The sequence below is a fragment of the Vulpes vulpes genome, chromosome X (genome assembly GCF_048418805.1).
Source record: "Vulpes vulpes isolate BD-2025 chromosome X, VulVul3, whole genome shotgun sequence".
Lineage (NCBI taxonomy): Eukaryota > Metazoa > Chordata > Mammalia > Carnivora > Canidae > Vulpes > Vulpes vulpes.
Genome location: NC_132796.1, coordinates 2,589,292 through 2,603,675, shown reverse-complemented (window position 1 = coordinate 2,603,675; position 14,384 = coordinate 2,589,292). Strand labels below are relative to the sequence as shown.

The following is a 14,384-nucleotide window of genomic DNA, read 5'->3' as shown; positions in this document are numbered from 1 at the left end:
AATCTCTTACAGATACAGCTGTGGATGATGCGCCGTGGGCGTGTTTGATTTTATAATTACCACTGTTTACCTCGCATCATGTTTAGTTTCACATTGCCAGAGGCCAGGTTTCGGGATTGCGTGCACCAGAAGGGATGGCGGGAAGGTTTAAGAGCAGATGGGAGTCTTCAGTCCGGGCGTGATCCTTGAGTCTCAGGATTGAGTCCCACGTCAGGCTCCCTACGTGGAGCCTGCTTCCCCCTCTGCCTGTGTCTCTGACCCCCTCTCTCTCTCTGCCTCTCATGAATAAGTAAAAAAAAAAATTAAAAAAAAGAGCAGATTGGAAAGACAAAGTATCATGGCATAGAAGCTTCTCATTGAATGCTACTCTGTTTCCCCATGTGTCTGCTTCAAGAAAAGAGGTGGCCTTCCTGATGCCATTCCAAACACTGGGCTCTCAGAAAACAAGTTCACCACAGAGCTCCTTGTCAATTCTGCTGGACAGTCACTGGCCACTTCTTCTTGCTTGAGAAGCAACAGATTGTACACTTCCACAAGCATGTGTTTCCAGAATTAAAAAAAAAAAAAAAGAAATTTCATAATACGGCACATGGCATCTTCCTGAGAACTTGCTCTGGAAAATGAGACATCAAAATGCTGGACCATCATGGGGGTCACTTTTGGAACTGGCTAAATTGGCTTACATCACCTCCAATTCCTGAGAGAGGACCAAATGCCTCAAATATCCCTGCAATGCTTAAAAAAAAAAAGGCAATAATAAATGAGATGACATTAAACTAAAAAGCTTCTGGAAGTAAAGGAAATAATCCACAAAATTAAAAGGCAACCTATAGAATGGGGGGATGTAATTGCAAGACATCTATCTTGTAAGGGGGTAATAGCTAAAATATATAAATCAGGGCATCTTAGTGGCTCAGTTAAGCATCCAAATATCGAATCTCAAGATGCCTGGGTGGCTCAGCATTTGAGCATCTGCCTTCAGCTCAGAGCATGATCCCAGAATCTCAGGATCGAGTCCCACATCAGGCTCTCTGCATGGAGCCTGCTTCTCCCTCTGCCTGTGTCTCTGCCTCTCTCTCTCTCTCCATGTCTCTCATGAATAAACAAATTCTTAAAAATAAAAGTAAAAATTAAAAAAAAGAAAATAAATCTTGAATCTCGGTTTCAAATCAAGTCATGATGTCAGGGTCATGAGTTCAAGCCCCGTTTCAGGCTCTGTGCTTGAAACTCTCTCGCCCTCTCCCTCTCTGCCCCTGCCTCAGCTCATGCTCTCCCTCTCTGTCAAATAAATAAAATCTTAAAAATAAAATATATAAGGAACCAATGCAATTTAACTGCAAAAAAACAAAACAAAACAAAAACAAAAACAAAAACAAACCATGATTAAAAAGTAGGTAAAGGAAGTGGTGGCAGATGGCTTTTACCTAAACGTAATCAAGCATGTTTTATAATTAAAACCCAGAACCCCTGTGGTCTCGGGGTGCAGATATCATTTGAGATGTTTGTGTGACAAATGCTAGAGTGAAAATCTCCCTCAAACACTGATGGGCATGGTCAGGAGGGACCAGGGAGGGGGTTTTCTCATTTTCTCAGCCTGTTGAAGCACAAGGTAGTGACATTTCCCTGTAGAACTAGCAGCGTCCTGCTCCTTGTCAACTTTTATGGGGGAAAGGAGCACGTGCCTCCTTAGGCTCTCAGTCACTATCCCTGTGTTTGCGAGCTCAGCAATTGGCAAATAAAAATGGTCCTTCAGGCTGGACAAACAGCCTCTTAGGTTAGCATTTCTCATCACCTCCAAAGTTTTTTTTTTTAATTTTTTAAAAAGATCTTATTTATTTATTTATTTATTTATTTATTTATTTATTTGACAAAGAGAGAGAGAGAGCACAAGCAGGGGGAGCAAGAGAAGCAGACTCCCTACCAAGCAGAATGTAGAACTCAATCCCGGGACCCCAGGATCATGACCTGGGTCCAAAGCAGCCATGTAACCCACAGGGCCACCCAGGCATCCTGCCTCCAAAGTTTCAAAACCCACCTCTCCGGCCTTCTTAGAACCCTATGTGCACAGAACATTACGTAATTACGTCGCTTGCCAGGAGTTTTACTGAAGTTACATATTTGTGGAGTAGGATGCATGTGTTTCTAATGTTGACTTCACTAAAGTTCAAACACATTTTAAACTTGCCTAGAAGTTTCTAAATCATTGAAAGCATTCACAGAGCCCACCCCATTGTTACGAAGAATACTGCAGTTTTTACATTGTACCATCTCCGGTGCATTTACAGACCCAACATTATTTATCAAGATCTCTCATTTCCCTTGAAATGGAAGGCCCTCTTCTGCATGGCTGTAAATTCACCCAATTTCCTTGGTTGTATGTTCTTTTTTTTCTTGGATGAGTCTTTGCCTTTGTCTTCCTGATGTGTGCTGTGGTCTGATTTCAATCATCAGTCCTGAGGCAAGGAGGCCCCTATAAGGGCAGGGATGGAGGTGGAGGACATGCTGATAATCAGATTTACTTGCAAAGCCTCTGCCTCAAGTGTGGCTAAGCAGGGGCTGCATGTAAGCAGAATTAGCTCATCACATGGAAAGTGCAGGCAGTTCCGGGGGTCAGTAGCAGTTCAGCTGGGTTTGGGAGCTGAGGGAACATCGAATCACCAGAGTCCAATTAAATCCCCTAATCCAGTTCTTTGAGTCCCATGGACACTGTTGTGACTGGGCCTCTATGCCCAGGTCAATGGGAACCAACAAAAACAAATGGCTGATGCCATGCTCACGAAGTACACAGAACTCCTTGGGAATTCCCCCACAGGAAACAAACACCCTGTATTTGGGTTTTCCAGTGAGAAACAGGAGAAGTCAGACTTAGGCCTTCTGAGAAGTGCATTCAACACACAGAGCGTAAATCACGAAGAGTTCCAGAAACTCTACTCACAATTATATTCTCTAGAACCAGGTAATAGAACAAAGAAACTTTTGCAGCTGCATTGTTTCAAAGAGCTTCGAGGGGAACCAGTCACCCCATCTGCCAACCATAGCATGGATCAAAACATTGTGGTGTGTTTGTAGGATAATACACTAGACAGCAGAGAAACACAATGAAGCACAAGACACTCGCAACACCTGCATGGATCCCATGATGTGACGTCACGTGAAAGAGGCCAGAGGTGCGACCCTACTACACGTGCCACCTGCCCTTTTATATGAAATCCAAAGTTTGCACTCACAGGCATCAAGGTTCAGAAAAGAACGAGCAAGCAATTCTTACGGGATTCCAGATAGAGGTCACCTCTAGGGGAAGTGGAGCATGCTCTGGTCCCGGCAATGCTCTCTTTCTTGAAAGGGCGCTCTTTCTGGGTAAGAGAAAGCCGTTCACATACTGTTCATCCCTTTCTATGAATGCAAGTCTCGTGTCATTGCTAAAGTTTACAAAGAAAGGGAAAAAAGGTCTAAATTGTATACGTAATCTTCATCTTCAAGGAAAATGCAGACAGAACCTTTTATTTTCTGGGCTTGGCAATAGGGAAGGAAACATCCAAAAGATTAGAAGCAGGGGTTGAGGCTAAGTTCATCACCTCCACTCTCACCACCAGCACCAGGGGACCATTTTCTCCCATGTGTCACTCCCCACTTCTTGAAGATGAGAGGTTTGGGTACAGTGGACAATTTGAGCAATACCTTAGGGTTGATCGCATGGAAACTCTGCTTATCTCCTCTATTTGTGTACATAATTAATATCATATATGTGTACTTATCTCTGTGTGTGATCTACTTATCTTTCCGTCCATCCGTCCATCCATCCATCCATCCATCCATCCATCCATCCATCCATCCACTCATCCATGCATCCATTCATCCATCTATCCATCCATCCATTGATCCATCCATCCATCCATCCATCCATTCATCCATCCATCCATTCATCCATCCACTCATCCATGCATCCATTTATCCATCCATCCATCCATCCATCCATCCATCCATCCATCCATCCATCTATTGATCTGCTCTAGACAGCTAGATAAATCATAGAGAAACAGATAAGTAGAGACATTTAGACAGATGATAGACGATGGATGAACAGATACAGATAAATGGATAGGCTACAAATAAGATATTCTTTCACTTTGCAACTCTTAGCTTTCACTGGAATCAATTTTTCTTTTCAGTTCATGGCTTGATCATGACCATCCTTTTCACAGGAGGCCAGGAAGAAAAAAGAAATTGTCAGTAAGTCAATTCTCTGATTTATGTGTTTTTAAAACAAGCAAACAATTCCGTGGAATTATGTTGGGAATCTTGGAGAGAGTGATAATTCCGAGGGATGCATAAACTGGGAAGGTGGGAAGGGATTTACTAAACCTACAAGAATTTAATGCAGAGTGGAAGAGAAATCACAGGTATGGTGTGTTGGTTTTGTGAGCAAGGAGGCTACTGCACTCTCATTCCTCAGTCTGAAAGAGCTGCATGATTCTCCCTTGACAAATGTATCTGTTCGATGCGCAACATGGGAGCACATTCGTTGCTCAACACCCAAGAGACATACAAATGAGGAAATGAGCCACAAAGAAACCAACCCCAGACACGTGGCACATCCATGGCCACGTGGAGTAGAATGAGTCTAGCTCTCTCACCGGCTTGTTGAAATGTGCCCTCAGAGTCATGGTGTCAAACACAAAGAAACACAATGTGCGCTCTACAATTTTGATGGGATTAACTCAGATGAGAACACGCATCTACTGGTATTCTTCAATGTTCTCTGCTACGCTCTGAATGCTTATGGCTGCTCTTTCTCCTTCCCTTGTCGGCAGGCTTCGTGAGCACAACACACTCATCCCTGAATCGTTGTAGTATTGGCTATCACAACCTGTACCCTAAACGAGCATTTGTTGATTGCACGGTTTCTTACAAGGCGCCTGCCTTCAGAAACTAGTGTGTGCGCTAAATGAGGCAGTATGAGTAGCTTCAGTTCTAACTCAGTGAAAATATGAAGGGTCATGTAACCTTGCACTTCTTATTAAAGTTAATTGTTTAAAAAAATAGTAAATAAATAAATAAATAAATAAATAAATAAATAAATAAATATAAATAAATAAAGTTAATTGATTATGACTCTCAGGTGCCACGGGTCTCATGGTGGGCATAAACAGAGTTCTCAGTTGGTGTTTGAAAAATCCAGGGTGGTTCTTCTATATTATCTACTCTGGCTCTTTCCCAGGGAACCCATAATCATTGCCCACAGGGTATTTTCCTTGGGGACTATGGCTCTTATCCACCCAGAGTCACTAGCACTGTAACTTTGGCAAATGCCAGGATGTACTGTGCGGATATGTGGCTCTTAGAAATAACCTGGGGTTACGTCTCATAATCGAGACTCTGATAATTCATACTCCTGGATTTTGGGGGCTGTAAGTGATTGTATTCATTTGCTAGAGCTGCCATAACAAAATATCACAGACTGGGTGGCTTAGCCAAAGTACACAGACTTGTCACCTTCTATAATAATGCAGTGTTAAGAGCTACAGGCAAAAAAAAAAAAAAAAAGAGCTACAGGCAGCCTGGATATCCCATAGGATATCCCACAAAACATCATGTGGACCCGACACCCTGGTGGGCATCATACCAACAGGCAAGAGCTGGAAGTCATGGGCGAATCCATGCTCCAGGGAGTGGGGCATAAATCCTGGGAAGATTTAGACAAAGCAGGTCTTTTTTCCACTCTGGCCACATTCTGAGCTTGTATTTTTCTTGTCACTGACTATTAAACTCCAGTTAGCATCATGCGACCATAAAAATGAATTCCCTTTTAAATCATTTCCATTGTAAGACTTTCATGGATTGCAAGAACTGGAAGGGTAAGCAGATAGCATTCAGTCGCCCATGCTTCTCTATAGGTGAATTCTAAAATTAATTAGAAAAAAAAAAAGGTCATTTCAGAATCAGTTTAGGAGCAAGAGAGAGAGTGGATGATGTTAGGTCATTAAAAGGGGAGATTGAGTCTAGCCGCTCGAGGGCTCTGATTCTTTCTCCCATGCTCAATCTAGGATACTCGTCAGTGGGTTTGATTTAAAAAAAAAAAAAAGATTTTATTTATTTATTTAGATGCTTGTGGGTTTTTAAGAGCAGATCACAGTGACAGATGGGATTATTGAGAATAAAGAAACCCCTGTGGGCAAGAGCTGAGGAAAAGTCTTGCACATGCTTTTCACCAAAGATGTTCCATCAACAGGAATACTAGAAATAGTAGAGGCCTACAAGCACAAATCGTATTTAGAAATGGAAGAGCAATAGTCCAGATGGCTTGGATACTCAACACACGTCAGAGTAACATCAATCAGATGACTCAGGGCCACCTCTGTGGTGCAGACCTTATGTACCTTGCCTATGCTGCAGAGGTTCTCATACTCAGACCCTCAGTTGGTCTTGTGCTTTCTTTGAAATAAAGCTGCATGGCGATCTTTTAGGATACATGTTTACTGTGATACAGCACTGTCATTCCAAGTCATATATGGAAGTACAGCTGCCCGTAAAAACCAGCACAGCAGTGTGCCTCGCAGCGCTGTCTGTAATAGATAAAAAAGGCAAGCCGTGTAAATGCCCATCGGTAGGTGAATGGACAGGCGAAACGTGGTGTGCTGTTCAATCAGGGAGTATTATATTAAAATAAAAGTGCATGAAGTAAAAAAAAAAAAAAGTGCATGAAGTGGGGCACGTGGGTGGCTCAGTGGTTGAGTGTCTGCCTTCGGCTCAGATCATGATCCCAGAGTCCCGGGATCAAGTCCCACATCGGGCTCCTTGCATGGAGCCTGCTTCTCCCTCTTTCTGTGTCTCTGCCTCTCTCTGTGTGTCTCTCATGAATAAATAAATAAAAATCTTGAAAAAAAAAGTGCATGAAGTTTGTGAGAGGCTACACTCTGGATACATCTTGGGAACATTACGTCAAAGAAAGGCTGTTGCAAACTACATGTTGCAGGATTCCATTTACATAAAATGCACACAATAGGAAGATCTACAGACACAGAGAGTAGATGTGTGGTGTGCAGCGCTGGGAGCAGTGGGGAGAGGCAGTGACCACTGCTGGGCCCAAGATTTCTTTGTGGAATAATGAAAATATCCTAAAATTGGTTGTGCTGATGGCCACACAACTCTGTGAAGAAATGTCATACCATTGAGCTGTGTGTTTTAATTTTTTTTATTTTTAAATTTTTTTAAAGATTTTCTTTTTAAGTATTCTCTATACTCGACATGGGGCTAGAACACACAACCCTGAGATCAAGACTTTCACCTCCACTAACTTAGCTGTCCAGGAGCTCCTGAGCTGTATATTCTAAGTGGCTAAATTTTGTAATTCAGATACATGTGTTTTTTTTTAAGATTTTATTTATTTATTCATGAGAGACACACACACACAGAGAGAGAGAGAGAGGGAGAGGCAGAGACACAGGCAGAGGGAGAAGCAGGCTCCATGCAGGAAGCCCGATGTGGGACTCAATCCAGGGTCTCCAGGATCATGCCCTGGTCTGAAGGTGGCGCTAAACTGCTGAGCCACCCAGGGATCCCCAATACATGTGTTTTAAAGAAAGATTCATAAACATATTGTTTTCCCTATTTAGTCGATTTTGACCCGTGCTCCCTACATGCACAAAGTGTGAAAACCCTGGGATTTCCATACCAATAACTTTCTGAAAATGCCAAGGGTATAACAACATCATTCTGTTTTGATTTGGGAAAATCAATTCTCCATTATTTCGGCTTTAGGCCAGCATGATCCATGGAGAAGACACTCATCCCCATATGTCTGTGAACTCTATGTTTTCATCTACTGAAGACGCTTAATAGGACTTGAGCCCTTTTCTAAAAACATTATTCCAAGTTATTTATATAGATGAGTTTATTCAATATAGTATTTCCTTGAAATCTGCTGCAGAGTTTCACTGTACTTAAATTTTCCAAGAAAAGCTGTAGGGTTTTTCTGTGTTTTGTCTCTCTGCACTGCCAGTGGGACACAGATACTTGATTCTCGTGGAAAGGAGAAAAGGAAACAAGGAACAGGGGGCTTAATCCTCTATCAAAATACCCAAGCTAAATTCAGTGAGCATGTTAAGCTCCTGAGATGTAATGGACACACGGACAGTGTGGCTCCTGGAGTGCGGTTATTGACAAAACACGCCTGTGTACAGGTGGGTTCCCATGAGGTACATGATGCTCACTGACCCCCATGTGTGAAGTGACATCCACAGCCCCATGCCCATGGGACCACTTTTCCTTCATATGCACACCCAAAACCCTCCATTCCCACGCCCCCCATCCACCGTGACTCCTGCTTCTGGCCTCATCACACCGCCAGCTCCTGGGAACACAATTACCTCCCACTTGGATTGACTCATGTCCTCTGCAGCTCACATTTCATTATGGAATGTCGCCATTTTGTCTACATTCGAGACTCCTTTCATGCAACTGCTCTTCAATTTTACATTCTGGGGTGGGGGGAAATATCATAATTTCTACTCCTACTCACAGAATACACACACACACACATCCAATTCTGTTGTGAGAGCATCCTGGCATTATTGGGATGAGCCCCAATCAGGTGGAGGAAACACTGCTATTTGCATTCCTACCGAGATCTAGCTGCTATTGTTGTGGAAATCTTGCATCATTAATCGTACATGATTTTAATCTCTCGGCATTAGTTTTTCAATTATGGCAATTCTGTAAATAGAATAATGCTTTAGATGGTTTCCCCCTTTCCACACAGTCTGAAGCAGCTTATATCGCTTCGAAAAAGCGAGTTTTGCTATGTAACATTAGTAGGAGGAAACGTGCCTAGTTGTGCCTTTAAAAAAAAAAAAGTCATTGATATGGTCCTCAATAATTACACGCTCATAGTCTGTGTATGTATCTTCTGTCCTTACTTGAGTGATTTCTGTTTCCTCTGAAAATCATTTCATCTAGCTTTCATTTTCAAAATATTTTACCTATTTTAACTTTATTCAATTTTAATTTAAAAATTATTCTTTTTTTGGGATCCCTGGGTGGCGCAGCGGTTTAGCGCCTGCTTTTGGCCCAGGGCGCGATCCTGGAGATCTGGGATCGAATCCCACGTCGGGCTTCCGGTGCGTGGAGCCTGCTTCTCCCTCTGCCTGTGTCTCTGCCTCTCTCTCTCTCTCTCTCTCTGTGACTATCATAAATAAATACAAATTTAAAAAAAAATAAAGTTAGGATAGTTTAAAAAAATTACTCTTTTTTAAAAAAATTTTTTAGAGAGAGAGCTCACAGGGAAGCAGTGGGGGGGAGGGACAGAGGGAAAGAGAGAGAGAGAATATCCCGCTGAGCACGGAGCCCAATCCTGCATATTCCACATCCTAAATTCAAAGGCATCCCCTTTCATCCATATTCTATACTGTTGTTGCCGGAGAATACTCTACATACCCCTGATGTATTTCTAAAATAATTTCTTTTTACTTTTCTGATTGCCTTCTTTTCTTTCCTGTGGGGAAAATACCAGTCTTTTCTAGGGTGTACTTTGTATTTCCCAGTTGCTTACAAATCCTATTACCAGTAATAGAGGGAATTCTTCATCTTGGAATACCGACATAGTCTTCGACAGTAGGCCATTCTGCATGGAGACGGTCTCAGGCTGCTCTAATGAAATACCACAGACTTGGGGGGGCAAGGGGGATCTTTAACAGTACACATTGGTTTCTGACTGTTAGGCGGGCTGGAGAATGCAAGATGAAGGTGACCATGTGGGTGGGTTCTGGTGATGATTTTTTCTGGTAGACAGATGGCCACCTCATCAACCTGTTGCCACATGGTGGAAAGGGATAGAGGAAGCAAGCTCTGTGTTTAAAGCTCTTCTTGTGGGGGGCACTAACCCCATCGTGGGGCCTGCCCTATGGAACCTTGATCTTCTCCAAATACCCCACCCCTAACTGGGGGTTAGGGCTTCCACATAAGAATGTGGAGGACAGGGGATCCCTGGGTGGCTCAGTGGTTTAGCACCTGCCTTTGGCCCAGGGCGTGATCCTGGAGCCCCCAGGATTGAGTCCCATGTCAGGATCCCTGCGTGCAGCCTGCTTCTCCATCTGCCTGGGCCTCTGCCTCTCTCTCTCTCTCTCTCTCTCTCTTTCTCTGTCTCTCATGAATAAATAAAAAATTTTATTTAAAAAAATAATAGAATGTGGAGGACACACAGGTGTTCAATCTTGTAACCCTGATCATCTCCCAAAGTACCTTGTCCAGCACCATCCGACCAGTCTGTTACACCCACTATAAACACACAAAACCTCCATGGTGATTTGCCCTTTTAAAATTGTTACTCGGTTCCAGTGAGGAAACAGTCACATGTCTTACCTCCTGTCCTAGTCCCAGAGCCTGTAAAGGTGAACCCACTGGGGCTGGCTGGGGGGAAGGAGGAAACTTGCTCCAGAAGGAACTGTCTGAGGGATCATAAGGGATTTCTAAATATGGGAAAAGGGAATAAATCATTTGGTGAAGTCAACTGTACATACTTCTTTGTAGGTCTAAAGAAAGAACAAAGCTTTTATATAACAGAAATCCAGTTCTTCAGGGATACCAAAAGGAAATTTTTTTAAAGGTTTTTATTTATTCATGAGATACACATGGCGGGGGGGGGGCGGGGGTGGGCAGAGACCGGCAGAGAGAGAGAGAGAGGAAGAAGCAGGCTCCATGCAGGGAGCCCAATGTGGGACTCAATCCCAGAACTCCAGGATCACCCCAAAAGGAAATTTTTAAGTCATTTTTGGTGCAACCTAGCTGGAAATTAGCATGTAATTGTTTGAGCCTTGCTGAATAAAAGTTTAACCTTCAAAAAATAAAAAATAAAATAAAATAAAGTAAAATAAAATAGAATAGAATAAAATAAAATAAAATAAAATAATTAAATAAAATAAAATAAAAAATAAAATAAAATAAAATAAAATAATAAAATAAATAAAATAAAATAAAATAAAATAAAATAAAATAAAATAAAATAAAATAAAATAAAATTGTTACTCGGTGCCTTAACTGTTTTGTAGAGTGCCACTCTTGTCCTTCATGCTTGTAAAACTCAAGGAAACAAGTGGAGACTGATGTGGGAACAAAGGCAGAAGAAAGATTAATTATTAGATTTCCTTACTACCTACAGCCTCGTTGGCATGTCCTTGAAACAGGCAGAGGGACCTTCCTCTAGGGATGCAGCTGCCTCGATGTTATACTTTGCTAAGGGCAAAAGGCCATCTTAGCCTGACCCCCAGGACCCTGTGCGTCTCCTTTTAACATATTACAATTGCAAAAAAAAAATAATGACATATTACAATTGCTTTGAAAACTTCCTTTATCTCTACTCCCCGAAAATACATGCTGGTGATCATCCCCAAAGCTAATGACCCACCGATGTATATCTGAAGGGTCACAGGACCAACATTTTGTTAGACGATAATAAATGACCTATTCCCAACAATATCTAGTCCCCTCAAAGTCCTAGAAACCTTGTTTCCAAAATTCTTTCAAGACTTAGGCTCTCGCTAACGCCTCGCAAGTTGACAGTATATAACGGGCCGCTCCTCATGACCCCGTGATGGGCACCCCTTTCTGCCCACGAGTCCTGCCTCCATCCTGTAATAAAACCACATTTTTGCACCAAAGACGAGGACTCAGAATTCCTTCTTGGCCTCTCACCTTCAATCCCCAACATCTTCGCTGTGTCACAGACCAACCTTGAAAGTCCCTAGAGCTGACAAAACCAGCGTAGCCATGCAGGCAACGCTTAATTTCATCTATTTTGCAAAACTGGCTGGTCCTGGGTCGTTTCTTGTTTATGCCTCCAGAAGTAGGAAGTCGTAAGCAAACTCAACACATCTCCTTCTCTTCTCTCAACCCTGAGCACTTTCCCTACTTCCAGACAGCACCGAAATCCTTCACGCCCTGGGAAACGTTCGCCCCTACTCCCAGGCCCTGAGATCCAACTTTTAAAAACCACAGTTCATTTCAAGGCAGTCTGCAGGGGCAGGAAAGGTCATCGACCCAAAGAAAACCAGCTTTCATTGTTAATGTTTGATCTTTCAAGCCTGAATATTAAAGACGGTCTCCTCTGTCCCTCCCATGCGTGCGTGCGTTTTGTGTTCCTTCCAAAACACAGCAGTGATATCGCCTATGATTACACGTTAACGTGCACGTTACTGTATTTTATTTTATTTTTTTAATTTTTTAAAAATTTTTATTTATTTATGATAGTCACACAGAGAGAGAGAGAGAGGCAGAGACACAGGCAGAGGGAGAAGCAGGCTCCATGCACCTGGAGCCCGACGTGGGATTCGATCCCGGGTCTCCAGGATCACGCCCTGGGCCAAAGGCAGGCGCTAAACTGCTGTGCCACCCAGGGATCCCACGTTACTGTATTTTAAATCACGTCTTCAAAATAAATAAATAGATAGATAAATAAATAGATAAATTAATCAATCAATCACGTCTTCATTTATCAACATCAACCCAACGGTGATTCCTATCCACAAAGCTATGGATAAGGAAGAAAAAAAAAAGTCACTGCCATCCTCGAATTTCGAACTCTTAGTATTGTATTATTTCTAGTTTTTCAAAGGATTTCTACACAGTCTCTAATAATCTCAATAAACACCTATCACAATACGTCGTCTTTCAGATACCCACTTACGTAAAAGGACGGTGGAGATGCATTTCAAGGGCTCCCTAGCACACTCTCCCCATCCACTTCTTTCTATTAGTGGTTTTATTGCCCTGTTTTGCATTTTTATAACAAATGCCGCATGCCACCCACCTGCCTCGCACCTTTTAGCACCACTGATATGTTAAATATGGATTTGATGTGCCTTCCCTCCACTGTCTGGATTTTCATTCACGCATTATTATTATTTCCTATTGAAGAAAGGCTCCTTTATGACTCCCAAGGTCTCCTCCATTCGAAAATACGTTTCTCCTACATTAATGCGAATGATGATGTTGGTGGGTGAGAAATGTGTGAATCTCTATGACCTGCCCCAGGGGGTCTGGATCCTTTGCTACCTTTCAGGCTACCAGTTGACTAACAAAAATTGTGCATCCATAATTCTTCATCAGAGGAGTATGGATTATGCATATGTTCGCTCTGGCTCCTGTCCGGAGACACCTAGCATTTCAGCTCTGATGAATTTGAATTTTCATTCTTTATCTCATGCAGCTTAGGACTGAGAAACCTAACCTCCAGCTCTATCTACTTATACTCTTTTCAGGTCTCCCGCTCTATTGTACATTGCCCCACATATCAATTTCACTCTTCGCACAGCATTACTTTGCCATCACCTTCCGGGTGGGTGAGTGTGGCGGGTGTTGTTCATCTCTTGCAAGTTTTCAATTCCTTCTCAGATCCCAGGCATTGTGTCCATGAGACTGCATTTCAAAGACGCCGAAATACATCTCATTCATTTCAGTCGTCCAAAAGTGAGTCCTGAAATATCATTTCGCATTCCTCCAAAATTATATTTCCTGATGATTCTTTTTTTCACGCCTCCTTTTCCCTTGCTTGCTTGCTTTTCCTTCTTTCCTTTCTTCTTCCCTCCTTCCTTCTTTTCTTCCTTCCTTTCTATTCTCCTTCTTTGTTTTATTGCTTTTTTTTTTTTAAACTGGTGTGTTCCTGAGAAGATGCCATGATACCGTACTTCTCATGGTTTCCTGATTCTGAATGCAAGTCTTGGCCGCTGGCTGGCTCTTTGATACAGAGCACTGTGTCCCGGGGGGCAGAGGCATTTCTGGGCTGCACTGGCAGGTGCACCTCTGCAAGGATTTTCCCACCAACTGGCTGTGCCGTCTGAACTCAACCTGCAGTCTGCATCTCCTCTCACTGTCAGGGTGAATAGGGACCCAGGTGAAGTTCCCTATGGACTGCCCTGTGCACGCATGTGCATACATGCGTGCGTGGATGTATCTGTGTGTGTGTTAGTGTGCACCATGTTATAAGTGGCAACAAAATTAATCCCCTCGTGTCGTCAAGTCTATTCAAATACCACGAAACTCCACTCATTTCTGAGGTGGTGAATTTGTGCGTCTTATTTCACTTCTTCCTTCCCTGATGTTCTGTTACAGAGTCTTCAGCAACCCTCCTAAGCACCTCTCACTGTCTAGATCCTGCTGTTCTAGGGATGGAAGCATTGGTTGGGCACATTAGGAAGCCACCGATTTTGGACAACTCCAGGGATGGATGAATGCATTCTCCAAAACCTCCCTTAAAACCATCAAATAGTATGGGCGAGGTCAGGAGTATGACAAATTCATTCTATGAGGATGCTATCAGGGGTTGTGCCTCTGACATAAGTGGGATTGGAAAATATTTCCGGTAGCTAAGCTGAATAAGATGTTATAACACCTGA

The 14,384-nt window shown here is 42.7% G+C and overlaps 1 non-coding gene across 1 annotated transcript; it reads left to right on the top strand.

Moving 5' to 3' along the window:
• The first annotated feature begins 10,326 nt into the window (after positions 1-10,326).
• On the top strand, positions 10,327-10,451 carry LOC112908972 (small nucleolar RNA SNORD22). Its single transcript, XR_003233030.1, has one exon. It is a non-coding gene; the product is annotated as a small nucleolar RNA SNORD22 (small nucleolar RNA).
• The last annotated feature ends 3,933 nt before the right edge of the window (positions 10,452-14,384 follow it).